Below are 15,078 nucleotides of genomic sequence, written 5' to 3' on the forward strand. Positions count from 1 at the left end.
AAGCTCGCGCGAGGGCAGGCTCTCGCGACAGCTTCTGGATCGCTGCCGAGAACTTGGACTGCTTGCTCTTTGGTCTTCACCGCGGCATCCACTGTAGTAAGAAGTGGCCCAGTTTGGTGTCTTGTCATCCTGTTGTCCTGTACTTTAGCGCTTTACGAAAGTGTAAGAGCTTGTGACTTATTCCTGCAAGTGGAAAGAAATAATTGAGAATGATTTGGCGTCTCAGTGCGTCAGTCCCCACCCTACACTTCCGCTGTCCAATACTGGGAATGGACCGCAGGGCCTAAGGTACCAAGTAACATCCTTCAACTCTGCTTTATTATTTATTGTTTGACCTATTAGCTGAGTGATAAAAGGTACTTTTTTTGTTTTTGTTTTTAGCAAAGAATAAAAAAACTCACAAAGTCACATTGTCCAGACTAGTCTGGAATTTGTGATCCTCTTGCCTCAGCCTCTCAAGAGTACTGGGTGGCATACAGGCGTCTTTTACAGTGAGAAAGTGCAGCCACGTTTTAATGCCATGAAACCACTGTTGCAAGACATCCAAAAACATATATACACATATATGTCCCAGGTTGAAGTGCTGGGGAAATAAAACAGTTTACAAGATAAAACAATGTTTTGCATTTAGCTTTTTTTTTGTACTGAGGATTGAACTCATGACCTCATGCTTGTCAGGCCAACGCTTATATCGCTGAGCTAAATCCCTGGCCCTTGTATTTATCATTTGTATTTCTGTAACATTGCTGTTAAAGCTTTCTTTTTTAAATGATTGGACATACCTGGTGGTTATTCATGGATAATCAGAGTTCTGAGGGAATTTAAAAATTTTCTCTTGTGGGTGGAGACCAATTAGGGTGTGGTAAAATTGATAACAATTTTCCTAAGTGAAATAGAAAATATTAGGCACATCAGAAATATCAAAAAGGTATTTATCTATATCCATATTCATATCGATATATGTTTTTTGGTTGGTTTTGTTTTTTTGAGAGAGTTTCTCACAACGTAGCTTAGATTGGCTATGAACTTATATGTAGCCCAGGCTGGCCTCATACTTGCAGTGAGCCTCCTACCTCAGCCTCCCAAGTGCTGGGACTACAGACATGTGTCATCATGCCTGGCAAGCGATGGCATATTTTAAAATTTGATTCAGTTGTACATACACACACCGAGTCAAGATGTAAAATGCATTTATTATTAAGTGTATTAATCTGGATGAGCTAGACTAGGCTGAATTGTGATAACATACCATACTTTAACCGCCAATATTTGGCACTTTGTCACCAAGAAGCCAGATCCTGATACACTAAGGAACCAGGCCATGACTCCTCAGTTCTTTGTACCTTTGACAAAAGACTTCAGTCAAAACACATAGGCAGACAGGTGTGGTAGTGCATGCCTGTAATCCCAGCACTTGGGGGGCTGAGACAAGAGGCTAACTGCAAGTTAAAGGCCAGTTTGGGTAATAAAGTGAGTTTAAGGCCAGCCTCAACTACATAATGAAACTCTGTGTCAAAAGGAGTGCGGGGAGACATAGGCAGTCATGCAGAAGTACAGTAGAACTTACTTCAAAACAGATATAGAGATTTATGCCTTCAAAAAAATGGTGATGTCATGGAGATGTCTATACCCAGGTGTGGAAATCTTATTAGGCACAGTTTTCTCTTGGGCTTCAGGGAACTGGGACTTAAGGAATCACTTCAGATGATTGTGATGCTTACAAGCATTTTTCTTGGAGATTATTTTGGAATGTTGATAACTCAAAAGTGTCTTCCTTAGGCTGGATGCAGTGACACACACCTATAAGCCCAGCACTCCAGAAGCTGAACCAGGAGGATTGCTGTGAGTGTGAGGCCAGCCTGGGCCACAGAATGAGTTCAAAACCAGCCTGAACTGCATATTGAAATCCTGGTTCAAAAAAGATTAAAAAATCAGGGCAGCCAAGGACACATGAAGTGAGTTCCAGCACATCAGTGCTTGCCCCAGTAGAGCTTTGGACCATCACCCACAGTGGTTAGGAGACCTCCCAGCTTCCTGGAACACCAGAGGTGTCATGGGAATCCTGTGGGCCTAACTGGACCATGCTCAGCAACCTCCATTCAGTTCTTGTAGGAGCCGATTTCCATCACACCCAAGGGAAGCTTTGGAACATCACTTGAAACACAAAAATATAGGAAAATGAAAGACAAAAGACTAAATGCAATCTCAAAACTCCAGCCCATCCCAAGAAAGCCTAGGAGCCATGTATATAGAACAAAATGTGTGCCACATACCTGAAATACATAAAATATTAGCAACTGAAATAAAGAAGCAACTCTGGGAAGCTTTAAAGGAATTCAAATTAGAAATAATCTCCCAGGTCAAAGAAGAAATGATAAAAGTAATGAAAGAGATGCTGAACACATCTAAACAAGACACTGTTAAAAAATTAGAGGAACAAAACAAAAAGATAGAATCCCTGGATGAACAATACAAGAAACAAACAGAATACATGAAGCATATTCAAAGAAATATACAGGAAATCAAAGATTCCATTGAAAGCTGTCAAAACTGCCTCAATGAAAGTGAAGATAGAATTTCAGACCTCGAGGACAAGATTGCAGTTAGTGAACAGGAAAGGAAAGATCTCTTAAAAATAATGAGGAATCGGAAAATAACAATTCAATGGCTGAAAGATGATTCAAAGAAAAACAATATAAGATTAATAGGGATAAAAGAAAAGGGGATAGCACAAATGATATCAAGAGACTATTTACAAAAGTAATAGCTGAAAATTTCTGAAACATGAGAATGGAAACTGACATTAGGATTAGTGAAGCATACAGAACTCCAAATAGCCACAACTAAAATAAAACTACACTCAGACATATAATAATCACCTTCCGAAAAATCAAACATTAGAATATTAAAAGTTGTTAGAAAGAAAAGACAGATCACCTATAAAAGAAAGCCTATCAGAATCACCACAGACTTCTCAACACAAACAATGAAATCAAGAAGAGCATGGAGGGAAGTATTTCAGATCCTAAAGGAAAACAACTTCCAACCTAGACTGATGTACCCTGAAAAACTGTACTTCAAAATAGATGGAGAAATAAGATACTTCCATGACAAAGAACAGCTGCAGAACAGGGTTGCACGCCAACCCTGCAAAGAATACTGAAAGACAGTTTAGATACACATAGGAAAAAACCACTAAGGAAGGCAGACAAACAGAATGGAAAGATAAAGATAGATAGATTCCTAGAAAACTCAACTACCAAAGCTGGGTCAAGAAGATGTAAAACTCCTGAGTAACCCAATTTCTATTAAAGAAATTGAAAATGTAATTAAGTCCTTACCTACAAAGAAGAGCCCAGGCCCAGACGGATTCCCTGTGGAAGTCTACAAGAAATACAAATACAAGAAGACTTACTGCCGACACTCCTCAAACTCTTCAATGAAATTGAAAGGGAAGCAATTCTTCCTAAGTCATTCCTGGAAGCAAATATTACTCTAGTGCCAAACCTGAGAAAGACTCGACTAACAAAGAGAACTACAGGCCAGTCTCCCTAATGAACATAGATGCAAAAATCCTCAATAAAAATTGGCAAACAGGATGCAGCAACTCATCAAGAAGATTATACACTACAACCAAGTGGGGTTCATCCCAGGTGTGCAAAGATGATTCAACATATGTAAATCAGTAAATGTAATCCACCATATCAATAAAGGCAAAGGTGAAAAATCACATGATCATTTCTATAGATGCAGAAAAAGGTTTTGACAGGGTCCAACAATCATTCATGATAAGAAACTTACAGAAAATTGGAATAGATGGTCTTTACCTCAATACGATAAAGACCATCTATGATAAACCAACAGCCAGCATCATATTAAATGGCCAAAACCTGAAGGCCTTTACCTTAAAATTAGGCACAAGACAAGGATGTCCCTTATCACTGCTTCTATTCAACATAGTACTGGAAATACTAGCCAGAGTAATTAGACAAAAGAGAGAAATAAAAGGGGTAAAGATAGAAAAAGAGGAAGTTAAATTATCATTATTTGCAGATGACATGACACGTTATGGATTAAGAACTGGTGGTCAACTTAATGCCAGCTGGATTACATCAGCATGGCATTGAGCGAAGATGCTCTACCTGAGGAAAGTTGCCAGGATAAATATGTGAAGAAGAAGGGAGGTGTGGAGGGTGTTGATGCATTAATGCATTGTTGCACTGAGGCACTGTGGGTTCTCCCATGAGTTGCTGTTTGAGCCATTGATTCTCATGGAGATGCTCTGGTCCTCACATGGAGCATTGCTTCCTGGCTCCAGAGAGGAAGACATGTGCCACTTGGTCTCTAGGATGACCTCAACACACTGCTTCCTCGAATATACCCGACTGTGCTTATCATCGGAGGAGCTCGGGGCTTCTGTATCACTGAGGATGGCTGTGGTGCCTTTCGGACAGTCCCGCTCTTTGATGTGAGTGTGACTTCTCTGCTCCAGCATAGAACCCTCATCCCACTAGCACAGCTCCTTCACCTTGCTGGCATAGACTTTCTGGCTTCCACCACTGACCCTTTGGTCTTCCCAGCACGGATCCATAAAAGAGACTGGTGTGAGTCCTTCTTGTGGGCTCTGGACCTCCATTTGGACTCATGGGAGACATTGTCATGAACTCTGGGTTTTTATCTGGACTCATGTGAGACGTTACTGTGGGATTTAGGCTCTTGACTAAATAATCTATGTCTTTGGTGTTGCCGATAGATTTCCTGCATTTTCTTGTGTTAACTCCCAGTGACCATTATAAAAATAATATTATAAACTCCATGTCCTGATTCTAATTGTTCACACAACCCCTAACTACAACAATACTCTACATAGAAGACCCCCAAAACTCCATTGAAAGATTCCTAGATACAATAAATAAATTCAGCAATGTAGCTGGATATAAAATTAATATTCAAAAATCAATAGCATTTCTATATACTAACAATAAATTCATGGAGAGAGAAATAAGAGAAGCCACACCCTTCACACTAATCCAAACAAATGAAATACTTAGGAATTAACCTTAGGAAAGAAGTAAAAGATCTATACAGGGAAAATTCTAATACCCTGAAAAAATAAATTGAAGATGATCTCAGAAAATGGAAAGACATCCTTTGTTCATGGGTAGGAAGAATAAATATTGTGAAAAAGGTCATTTTTCAAAAACTGGTATACAGATTCAATGCAAAATCTCAATGAAAATATCATCAACATACCTCATAGATCTAGAGAAATCACTCCTAAAATTCATCTGGAACCAGAAGAGATCTAGAAAGCAAAGGCAATTCTAAGCAGCAAAGGCAAGGCAGGAGGCATCACAATCCCTGTCTTGAAGTTTTACTACAAAGCTACTGTATAAAATCAGCATGGTACTGGAATAAAAACAGATCTGAAGATCAGTGGAATAGATTAGAAGAGACAACCACAACTACAAACACACTCAACCACCTTATCTTTGATAAAGGGGCCAAACATGTTCACTGGAAGAACTACAGTCTCTTTAATAAATGGTGCTGGAAAAACTGGCTCTCCATTTGCGGAAAACTAAAACTACACTCATGCCTATCACTATTTACTAAACTAAAATCTAAATAGATCAAAGATCTGAATATTAAAACAGAAACATTAAGTCTGTTGGAAGACAAATTAGGTAGAAATCTTGAAGACATAGGGGTAGGCAGAGAATTCATAAACAGGAATCAAACTGCATGGGAAATACTTCCCAGAATCAATAACTGGTATCACATCTTATTAAAAATTTCTGCATGTCAAAAAAGCCCACAAACTGGGAAACAATCTTCATGAACTGCCCCTTAGTGAACACAGACAAAGGACTTCTGTCTAAAACATATAGAGAATTAAAAAAAATCAGACCCTCTAATTTCAAAGGTCCAATCCAAAAATGAGCATCTGAAATGAATACAAAGTTCTCAGATGAAGAAATACAAAGGGCAAATAAATACATGAAAAAAATGTTCATCATCATTAGTCATTAGAGAAATGAGATTCCATCTTACTCCTGAAAGAATGTCCAGGATCAAGAAATCTACCAACAACAAATGCTGGAGAGGCTGTGGGGAAAATGGAACTCTCCTGCACTGTTGGTGGGAGTGTAGACTGGTGTAGCCATTGTGGAGATTGCTCAAAGTGCTGGGATTAGAAGCCCCATTTGAGCCAGCTATTCTACTTCTGGGCATATACCCAGAAGAAATGAGAATATCACACCACAGTAATATATGTGCACCCATGTTTATAGCAGCACAATTTGTGATAACCAGATCTTGGAAACAATCTAAGTGTCCATCAAATGAGGAATGGATAAGAAAGATGAGGTATTTTTATACAATGGAGTACTACTCAGCTATAAAGAATGATCACACTGAGATATTTGTAAATAAATGGATGCCACTTGAGACCATACTCATAAGTGAAATAAATCAAACTCACATGTATAAATACTGTATAGTTTCCATAGTGCAAGCAAAGGTAAGAGTGTATAAGATTTTATGGTAACCATGATTTCCCATTACATTGCTTTGAAGCCTTGTAATGTTTTCATTCATTAGTTGGACTAGTTTTATTCTGGTTTGTTTGACTTTATTATCTGTGATGGTATGATGGTGTTTTGAAGAAAACAAAACATAAGAACCATTGCTGATTTAATATCATATTGCTTTGAAGTCCTACCATGGTTTTGTTCTTCTATTTCCATTGGTTCTATCATGTTGCATCTTATTCTTTTGTATTATGTGTGATAGTATAAACAAATTTTCTATGGAAAATGAAATAATATAGTAGCCATTGTTCATTTTTGGTTATTTGGTTCTGAATGCCCTGTAATACTTTCATTCTTTTGAATGGTTTTATACTGTTTTGTTATGTTTGATACTATTGTATGTGAAGGTATGCTCAACTATTTCAAAGAAAGAGACATTATGGTAGCTACTGTTAATATCGGGTTATCTTGTGAAGTACTGTTTCGCTTACATTTTTCTGTTCTGATCTGCTTTGTTCTGTCCTTTTTTGTCTTAATCTCTTTAAAATAAAAAAATTTTAAAAACATCAAAAAAAGAAAATGTTTTCCTTGTTCTTTTTCAGGTGGTCAGTGTTCCCTTAGGGGCCTTAATCATATTTTTAAAAACTTATGAAAGACGTTAATGATAGATAAATTCTAATTCTAACTAAATCAGGTCTTAGTCTGACAAGGGGAGATCCTTACAGACTGTTCCTCTTTCAGGCACCACATGGCATCGGCCATGGCAGTCAGAAATGCTGTGTGACTTGTTTGGGAACTTGAAGTCCTGGTATGAGAGTGAAAGTGTACAATATATAACCTTAAAATGCCACTGTGTGCTGTGTAGTCTTACATGGGCCTGAAACTTAATAAATGGTCATAATGTGTTATACACTGAGTCTTCATTTCTTCACTGAACTGGAACTAGAGCAGAATGCTACTTCAGACTCCTCCTGTAATTCTCTCTTAGTCTCTCAGGCCTACTAATGTCTTCCTGCTTCCTAGCTTGACATAAGAGCACGTGTACTTAACATATCTGAATTCTTTTTATTCTCCTTCCCTCCCTTGTACCCTCTTCTCTCATCTCTCTATTTCCCTTTCACAGTTACATCTATCTCCATCTCCTACTATTGACCTTTCATTTTGTTTTTTAAAATTATTGTGAATCTTTTATTGTTTTTTTGAAATTTATACTTTGCATTTCTTGTATAAGACATATTAAATGATATTTAAGCTTGTGTGTCTTATTTGTTTTATTATGATCTTAAAGTATATCCATAGTCCAGCAAATAAATTTATCTGTCTTTAAGGCAGAATAGTAGTCCATTATGTACTGAATGTAAACTAAATATGGTGAACATGTATTGATGTTTGTTTTTTTTTTTTGTGCGTGTGTGACAAGTTCTTGCTATGTATCTGAGACTGGCCTTGAACTCACAGCAATTTTGCTTCAGCCTCCTGACTGCTAGGATTTCAGGCATGTGTTACCATGGCTGGCTGAATATATATTAATTAAAATTTTTTAAAAAATATTTTACCTGTCACTTCCATGAAGCCTCATAAATTCTACTTGCTCGCTTTTTTTTTTTTTTTTTTTTGTCTTTTTTTGTTTGTTTGTTTTTTATCAGTACCGGGGATTGAACTCACGACTGCCTGCTTGCAGGGCAGGCGCTTATGCCGCTGAGCTAAATCCCCAGCCCCTACTTGCTTGCTTTTGTGGTTACTTTTTAGACCCTCAAAGATACAGCATGCCTCTGCCTTCTGACTACTCTATCTCAATACTCTTTGCTTCTAGCTTAAAATCTCTCTCACAAAAGCACATAGGACTTACATTAGCCTTTAACTAGCATTAGGAACCATGAAACAGAAATAAAATAACCACTTGCTTTTGTGGACCATTTACCAAAAGATACACATATCTCCAATTTAATTTTCAGGGAGGCTGAGAAATGTATACAAATGTGTACTTGTGAACACTGCTGTCTGTTACACTTTAAATCATAGTCTAAAATATTTGAAAGGCAACTAGTGAATAAACTGTGCTGAGCTGTCTCACGGGTTCAGATTTCTTCAACTCTTTTTATTTTGTCAGACTGGTATCACTCAGAAGATAAAGGTTCTATGAAAAATTAATATTACTGTTTCTTTTCTTTGCTGAAGATCAATCGTCAAAAATCTCTTTAGGTTCTTATTATACTATTTCTATCATTGGATTACCAATTAATTCTGATTTATGCCTAATTCTTCACTCTTCCACAAAACAACTTCTTTTTTGTATTTCCACTAGTTCAGGACATAATACGTAGCACAGAAAACACTGGAATTTGCATCTGACTCTTACATAATTGAAGAGAGTACCTTTGATATAACATTATAGATACAAGCCAGGCGTGGGGGCTCACGCTTGTAATCCCAGTACTCGGGAGGCTGAGGTGGGAGGATTGTTGTGAGTTTGAGACCAGTCTGGGCTACAAAGGGAGCTCAAGACCAGCCTGAACTGTACAGCGAGACCTCGTCTCAAAAAAGACAAAAAAAAAAAAAAAAAAAAAAAAAAAAAAAAAAAAAAACCATTATAGATACAAAGTTATTTCAAAGACTGAGTATTTAGAATGCAAAAAGAAACCACAACAAATTATTGAGCAGTGGAAATTCAGGTCCTTTTTTTCTGTGAACTCTTGTTAGTTTATCAGAAATTGTACATAAAACATCTTTGTTTGAAACATGGTTTTGGCTTCCCATCCAGAACATCAAATGCCTAATGGCTCCCAGTTATCACAAGAACCTTACAAGTCAGGACCCCAGAGGCTTCCTTAGGTCAAGGGTAGATTGTCTTGGGGTATTCTATAAACATAGATTGAATTAAATTAACCTGAACCAAAAGCTGCCTTTATTTAAGGAGAGATCTGTTGGAATAGGGCAAGTTTAAAGAGCTGTTAAAATGCCTACATATCTCAGTTTACCTATACAAACACATGTGCATACAGACACACACACACACACACACACACACACACACACACACACTAGGAATGCTAGTTTGACTGGCTCCCTAAAACTATTGTTCAGAATTTTAAGACTATTGTTCACTACTCTCTAAAAATTTAATGTACACTTAATGAAATAAGTCAACATTGTCTTTTCTAATTTTCAGTTTAATTTGTGCTTTCTAAAAAGGGATGTAGTCAATAAATTCTTGGTGCTAATGTTTGTTGTCTTGTGACAAGAAAGCATTCATCCTTTTTCTTATTACAGTGATTTTTCCAGCAACATCAATACTGGTTTTTTTTGTTTGTTTGTTTTGTTTTTTGTCTTTTTATCGGTACCAGGGATCGAACTCACGACTGCCTGCTTCCAAGGCAGGCGCTTATGCCGCTGAGCTAAATCACCAGCCCCTTCAATATTGTTTCTTGAAAAGGAGGGCCTATCCATTTAGTGCTTTAATCAAGCTCATTTAACAACATAGTGACAAGAACTACTAGAATCCAGGCCTGATTCCTAATACAGAGTTTTCCACTCAACTATATAGCTTTAACAGAACTATCATAACTAACTAGTAGAAGCCCATTATTTCAGGTGTGTAGTTCAAGTTTCTCCTCTCAAAAACTGTTATTGAAGCCCCATTTTATTTTGAATTATTGTCTTTATTTTGCTTCAGTACTAATAGTCTTTTTTGTGAAAAAAAAAAATCTTTTCTTCGAGTCATTCACTCTTCTTCCCTTTAGTTTAATTTCCAGACAGCTACAGTTGTTAAAGATGATGAACTCTCTAAATGATGGTGTATTAGTTAGCTTTCAAGTTGCTGGGACCAGAATACTCAACACCCACACTTTATTTGGCTGCAGTTTCACTAGGTTCAGTCCTTATGTGATTGACTTCAAGGCAGAAACAGTTTGGTAAAAGGCATGTTCAAGGACAGCTGCTCACCCCATGGCAGCCAATAAGCAGAGAGAGGGTAGGGACCCAGAGACAAGAGTACTACCTTCCAAGTCGTACCCCATCCAGTGACCTACCCCACCAACCAGGCACCACATCCTAACATCACTTGAACTCATGGATGGATTAATCCACTGATGAATATAGCACTCCCATGATCCAATAATCTTCCAAAAGCCTCATTTGTGAAAGCATGACACTTTGGGGAACATTTTAGATCTGAATCATAACATATGGTAAACTACACTAGTTGAGAACTCAGTTTCTAGACCAGCTGGGTTCAAATAATATCTTTGCTACTTGTTGTTTAGCCTTGTTTAGACAGCTAACTATTCTGAACCACGGTTTTTTTTTTCTGTAAAACTGCAATAATCACAATACCTAATGGCATGAGTAAATTGGTACATTGTAAATCACAAATTTAATTATGGTTCATTACAGAATACAACTGAATTATAGTGTTAAGAGCTTGTGAAATGGCTAAAAGTCAGATTACACAATACAGTCATTTTTGATTTAAAATACAGCTTCTTAGTTCTGGATGCCGTAACAAAACACCTTACAATGAATAAACTATAAACAATAGAGATTTACTGTTCACAGGTCTGGAGGCTAACAAGTGCAAGATCAGGGTGCCAGCAGACTCACTGTCTAATGAGCGTTCACTCTGTTTCATAGGTCGACCTTTCTAACTATGTCCTCACATGATGTAAGAGGCAAGCAAGCTTCCTTTGGCCTCTTTTACAAGGACACACTTATGAGGATGAGTCCCCTATCCCCTAGTCATCTCCCAAGACCTAAACTTTAAAACCACATTGGGGATTAAATTCTCACATTTGCACTGCGGATTTAGCTCAGCAGCATAAGCACCTGCCTGGTAAGCACAAGGTCAAGAGCTTGATCCTTGGTACAGAAAAAATTCTCACATTTTCATTTTATAGTGTCACAAACATTCAGAACGTGGCATGTAGACAGATACAGAAATAATGGTAGGTATGATTGTATACACGTCTTAGTATACACACACACACACACACACACACACACACACATATATATCTTACTTCTTTCTGCTAAGAGAGACTAGATTTGGTGATATACCTATAGCAATGAGGGAACTCACATCCAAATCTTAGTTTCTAAATGGCAACTGTCTTAGTTACTTTTCTCATTGCTAAGATAGATACCCCAAACACAAAGTTGACAGAGAGGTTTATTGTAGCTCACAGATTGCAGAGATTTCAATCCATAGTTGTCTGACTCAAAGGCATGGTAGGATGGCAGAAGGGCATCTGAGAGGAGAAACAGTTCATGGTGGGAACAAGGCAGAAAAGCAGAAAGCAGCAAGCAAACAGCAAGCAATGGCAGGAGCAGCCCTTCAATCCCTTTGTGGCTTCAGGGAGATGAAACCAACAGGAAACTTACGGAGACTCGCCCAGTTACAGAGGCTGCACAGTCTCACTGTCTGCTCTCGGTAAGCTGGGGACCCAGGAAAGCTGGTGGAGTTCTGAGAACTGAGGATACATTTTGGACCTACTGATGTCCGAAAGCAGGAGAAGACGGTGCTCAGCTACAGAAGTGAGAGGGGACTTACCTTCCTCATCTTCATGTTCTCCTGAGCCTTCAACAGATTACTGAATGGCCACACATTTGTGCAGGTGATTTTTTGAACTCAGTCTAATAATTCATTGCTAATCTCTTCCAGATGCACTCTCACAGACACATCAGGAATAACGTTTCTCCAGCTATTGGGGTATCTGGTAGCTCAGTTAAGTTGACACATAAAATTAATCACCACAATGACAAAAAGTATAGCATTATAACTCAAAACATAAAATAAATACACCAAAATTCATGCTGATATAAATATAAAACTACATCATTTTATTAAATAAACAGGTAAAAGAGATAAATCTTCATTTTTTTTGTCTTTTTCTTTTTCATTGGTCCCAGGGATCGAACTCATGACCATACACTTGCAAGGCAGGCGCTTATGCCACTGAGCTAAATCCCCAGCCCCTAAATCTTCATTACTAAAAAATTTCAAACTACGCACTTAGCTCAGTTTCTCTTAGCCTTTGTTTCTCTTTTCATGGTTTCAGTTGCCTGTAATCCAAAAATATTTGTCTCCACCCTTTCACATAATAGTAACTAGGGCAAATGTTTATAATTTTCTATTTATTATTAGTTATTTATCTAGATATGAAGAATTTATATAAACTTTTATCATTGGTATGTGTATATAAGATAAACACATAGTGTAATAGGATTTGGCACCATCTTTGATCTCGGGTGTATGCTGGGGGTCTTGGAGAAGATTTCTTGATTGATAAGAGGAATATTTGTAAATACTCTTTTCTTCATGAGATGGAATTTATGTAAGCCTTCCCTCCTTGATTGTGCGCTGAACTTAGTGTCTTACTTCTGAAGAATAGGTTATGAGAAGAAAAAAATAGTAACTTTATAGTGGGGATGGGCAAATACTACCTAAAAGAGATCAAAGCTACCATCAATTGTGATAAGCCACGACGATAGTGCATATCTTTGACACAATATGAAGACAAGCATTTTACCTCAGTGCTCTTTCTCTTCACAGCCCATAACCCCGTAACATGTAATGAAAAAAATCAGACAAGACCAAATTGAGAGCTGTTATACAAAGTACCTGGTTAGTGCTCTTCAAAACTATCAAGGTCAAGGAAAGATGGAGAAAATGTCACAGACCTGAGGGGAATAAGGAGATTCAATGACTCAATATAATGTTCTTCTCCTGGATCTTACCCTGGCAAAGAAAAAGGGAAATAATGGGAAAAGCTGGTGAAAGCCAGATGAAGGGTGAAACTTAGTTAATTGTTATATATTAATAACAACCTCTTAATTTTGTCAAATGTGCCACAGTTGTATGAGATGATAGAATTAGGGGGAACTAGATAAAGGATATAAAGGACCTGTCTATACTATCTTTGTAAATGTCCTGTATATTTAAATTATGTCAGAATAAAAAAGTCAATTAGGCAATATACTCATAGTTGGGTGTGTCAGCACATGCCTGTAATATTAGCACTTCAGTCCAGTTTGGACAGTTTACCCACGTAGCAAGACCAAGACCCTGTCTCAAAATATAAAATATGGAAAATATATGCATGCGTACAAATTATGTATATATATAACTACTCTGAAGTCACTGAGATAGGGGCTAGGACATTATCTCACCTGTGTGAGTCTAACGTCAGTACTGATTCCCATTCATTTGTATGTGCTTGGTTTCAGCATAGACAAGTGGCTCTTCTCAGCACAACAGAAAACGCGTCTGCTGAGGCTTCTGGGCAAGGTCTCCGTGGCCTTAAACTGAAGCACGTGAAGGAAAAAGCTTCTGCTTCTGCTTGCTATGTGTCAGCGGTTCTTTCTAGGGGCAACTTTCTCCCCTGAGTGAGATTCGACAATGGCTGGAGACACTTTTGCTCACCGCAAATGTGGAGAAGGTGCCACAGGTTATCTATTGGGTAGAGGCCACAAATGTTACTAAACATTCTTCAGTACACAGGCGGAGACCACGACGAGGAATTATCCATCCTCAAATGTCAAACATCTGCGGTTAAGAAACTGCTGTGTGTGATACCTGCTGTGGTAGACAGGATACGGCTACAAAGAAAAGAGAGTCAGGCCGAGGTGACAGGACTGAACGGCCTGGTGACAATGTCACTGAAACACTGAACTAAACAGCACCTCTTTTGGATTCTTACCAGGTACTACAATAAGCCTTTTTATTGTTTAAACAACTCTCCAGTGTCACTTCTTAATACAGAAGAGCGTCCTAATTAAACAGGAGAAAGAAGAAAAAAATGTAGAGGAGCCATGAGCAGAGGGTGTGTAAGGAGGTGGGAAATGGCCTCTGGTACAAGCACTGTCTGAAATCCTTCTTCTACCAGGAAGCCCCAGAATTACTCCCAGAGAATTCCATGCTTAGCTGGACACTTCTGTCATTTTAGGCAGCACACATTTTTGGTTCTACTTCTCAGAAATTGAAATAAAACTTATTTATCACTGACTTGAATAAATAAGCATGTTACACCTTTTTTATGTTCTTTGAGGCAACAACTCCAAAACGTTTCTGATATTTAAAATGATGAAAAGGGAAAATGCATTATCTTTTAAAATTTGAAACTTAGAGGGCTAGGGATTTAGCGCAAGGTAAGCTCAAGGTAAGCACGAGGTCATGAGTTTGACCCCCAGTATCTCCCCTAAAAAAAAAAAGGAAAAAATATTTGAAACTTAGAAAAAAATTTGGAACAGAAGTTGTAAACTAATTTTTATATGAGTTATTAAATAACAGTAGCTAAATAGGAATAGGAAAAATAGAGAAAACTTTGACTTTAATTATCATTTTTTCTCTCTTCTTTCTGATGTGATGGAGGTGGAAATTAAGGCATACTGAGCATGGTGAAAGACTTTAAGTGGTTAGAGAGACTATTTGTTTAAAAAGAAGTGATTAATCCCAACAGTAGAATCAAGACACAGGCACCTATCTGAGAAGAGCCTTAAGTAAACTGATTTAAAATTTTTGTTTGAAAAACAAAATAAAATTTCTGCTTAA

General features: G+C 37.7%; 1 long non-coding RNA gene across 1 annotated transcript; it reads left to right on the top strand.

Annotated features, from left to right (window-relative positions):
• Positions 1-33: 33 nt before the first annotated feature.
• Positions 34-5,940, top strand: LOC134472149 (uncharacterized). Its single transcript, XR_010042043.1, has 2 exons — positions 34-288; positions 1,780-5,940. It is a non-coding gene; the product is annotated as an uncharacterized LOC134472149 (long non-coding RNA).
• The last annotated feature ends 9,138 nt before the right edge of the window (positions 5,941-15,078 follow it).

This window comes from Cavia porcellus, unplaced genomic scaffold (assembly GCF_034190915.1).
Source record: "Cavia porcellus strain 051 isolate PalLab524CR breed Dunkin Hartley unplaced genomic scaffold, mCavPor4.1 scaffold_22, whole genome shotgun sequence".
Classification (NCBI taxonomy): domain Eukaryota; kingdom Metazoa; phylum Chordata; class Mammalia; order Rodentia; family Caviidae; genus Cavia; species Cavia porcellus.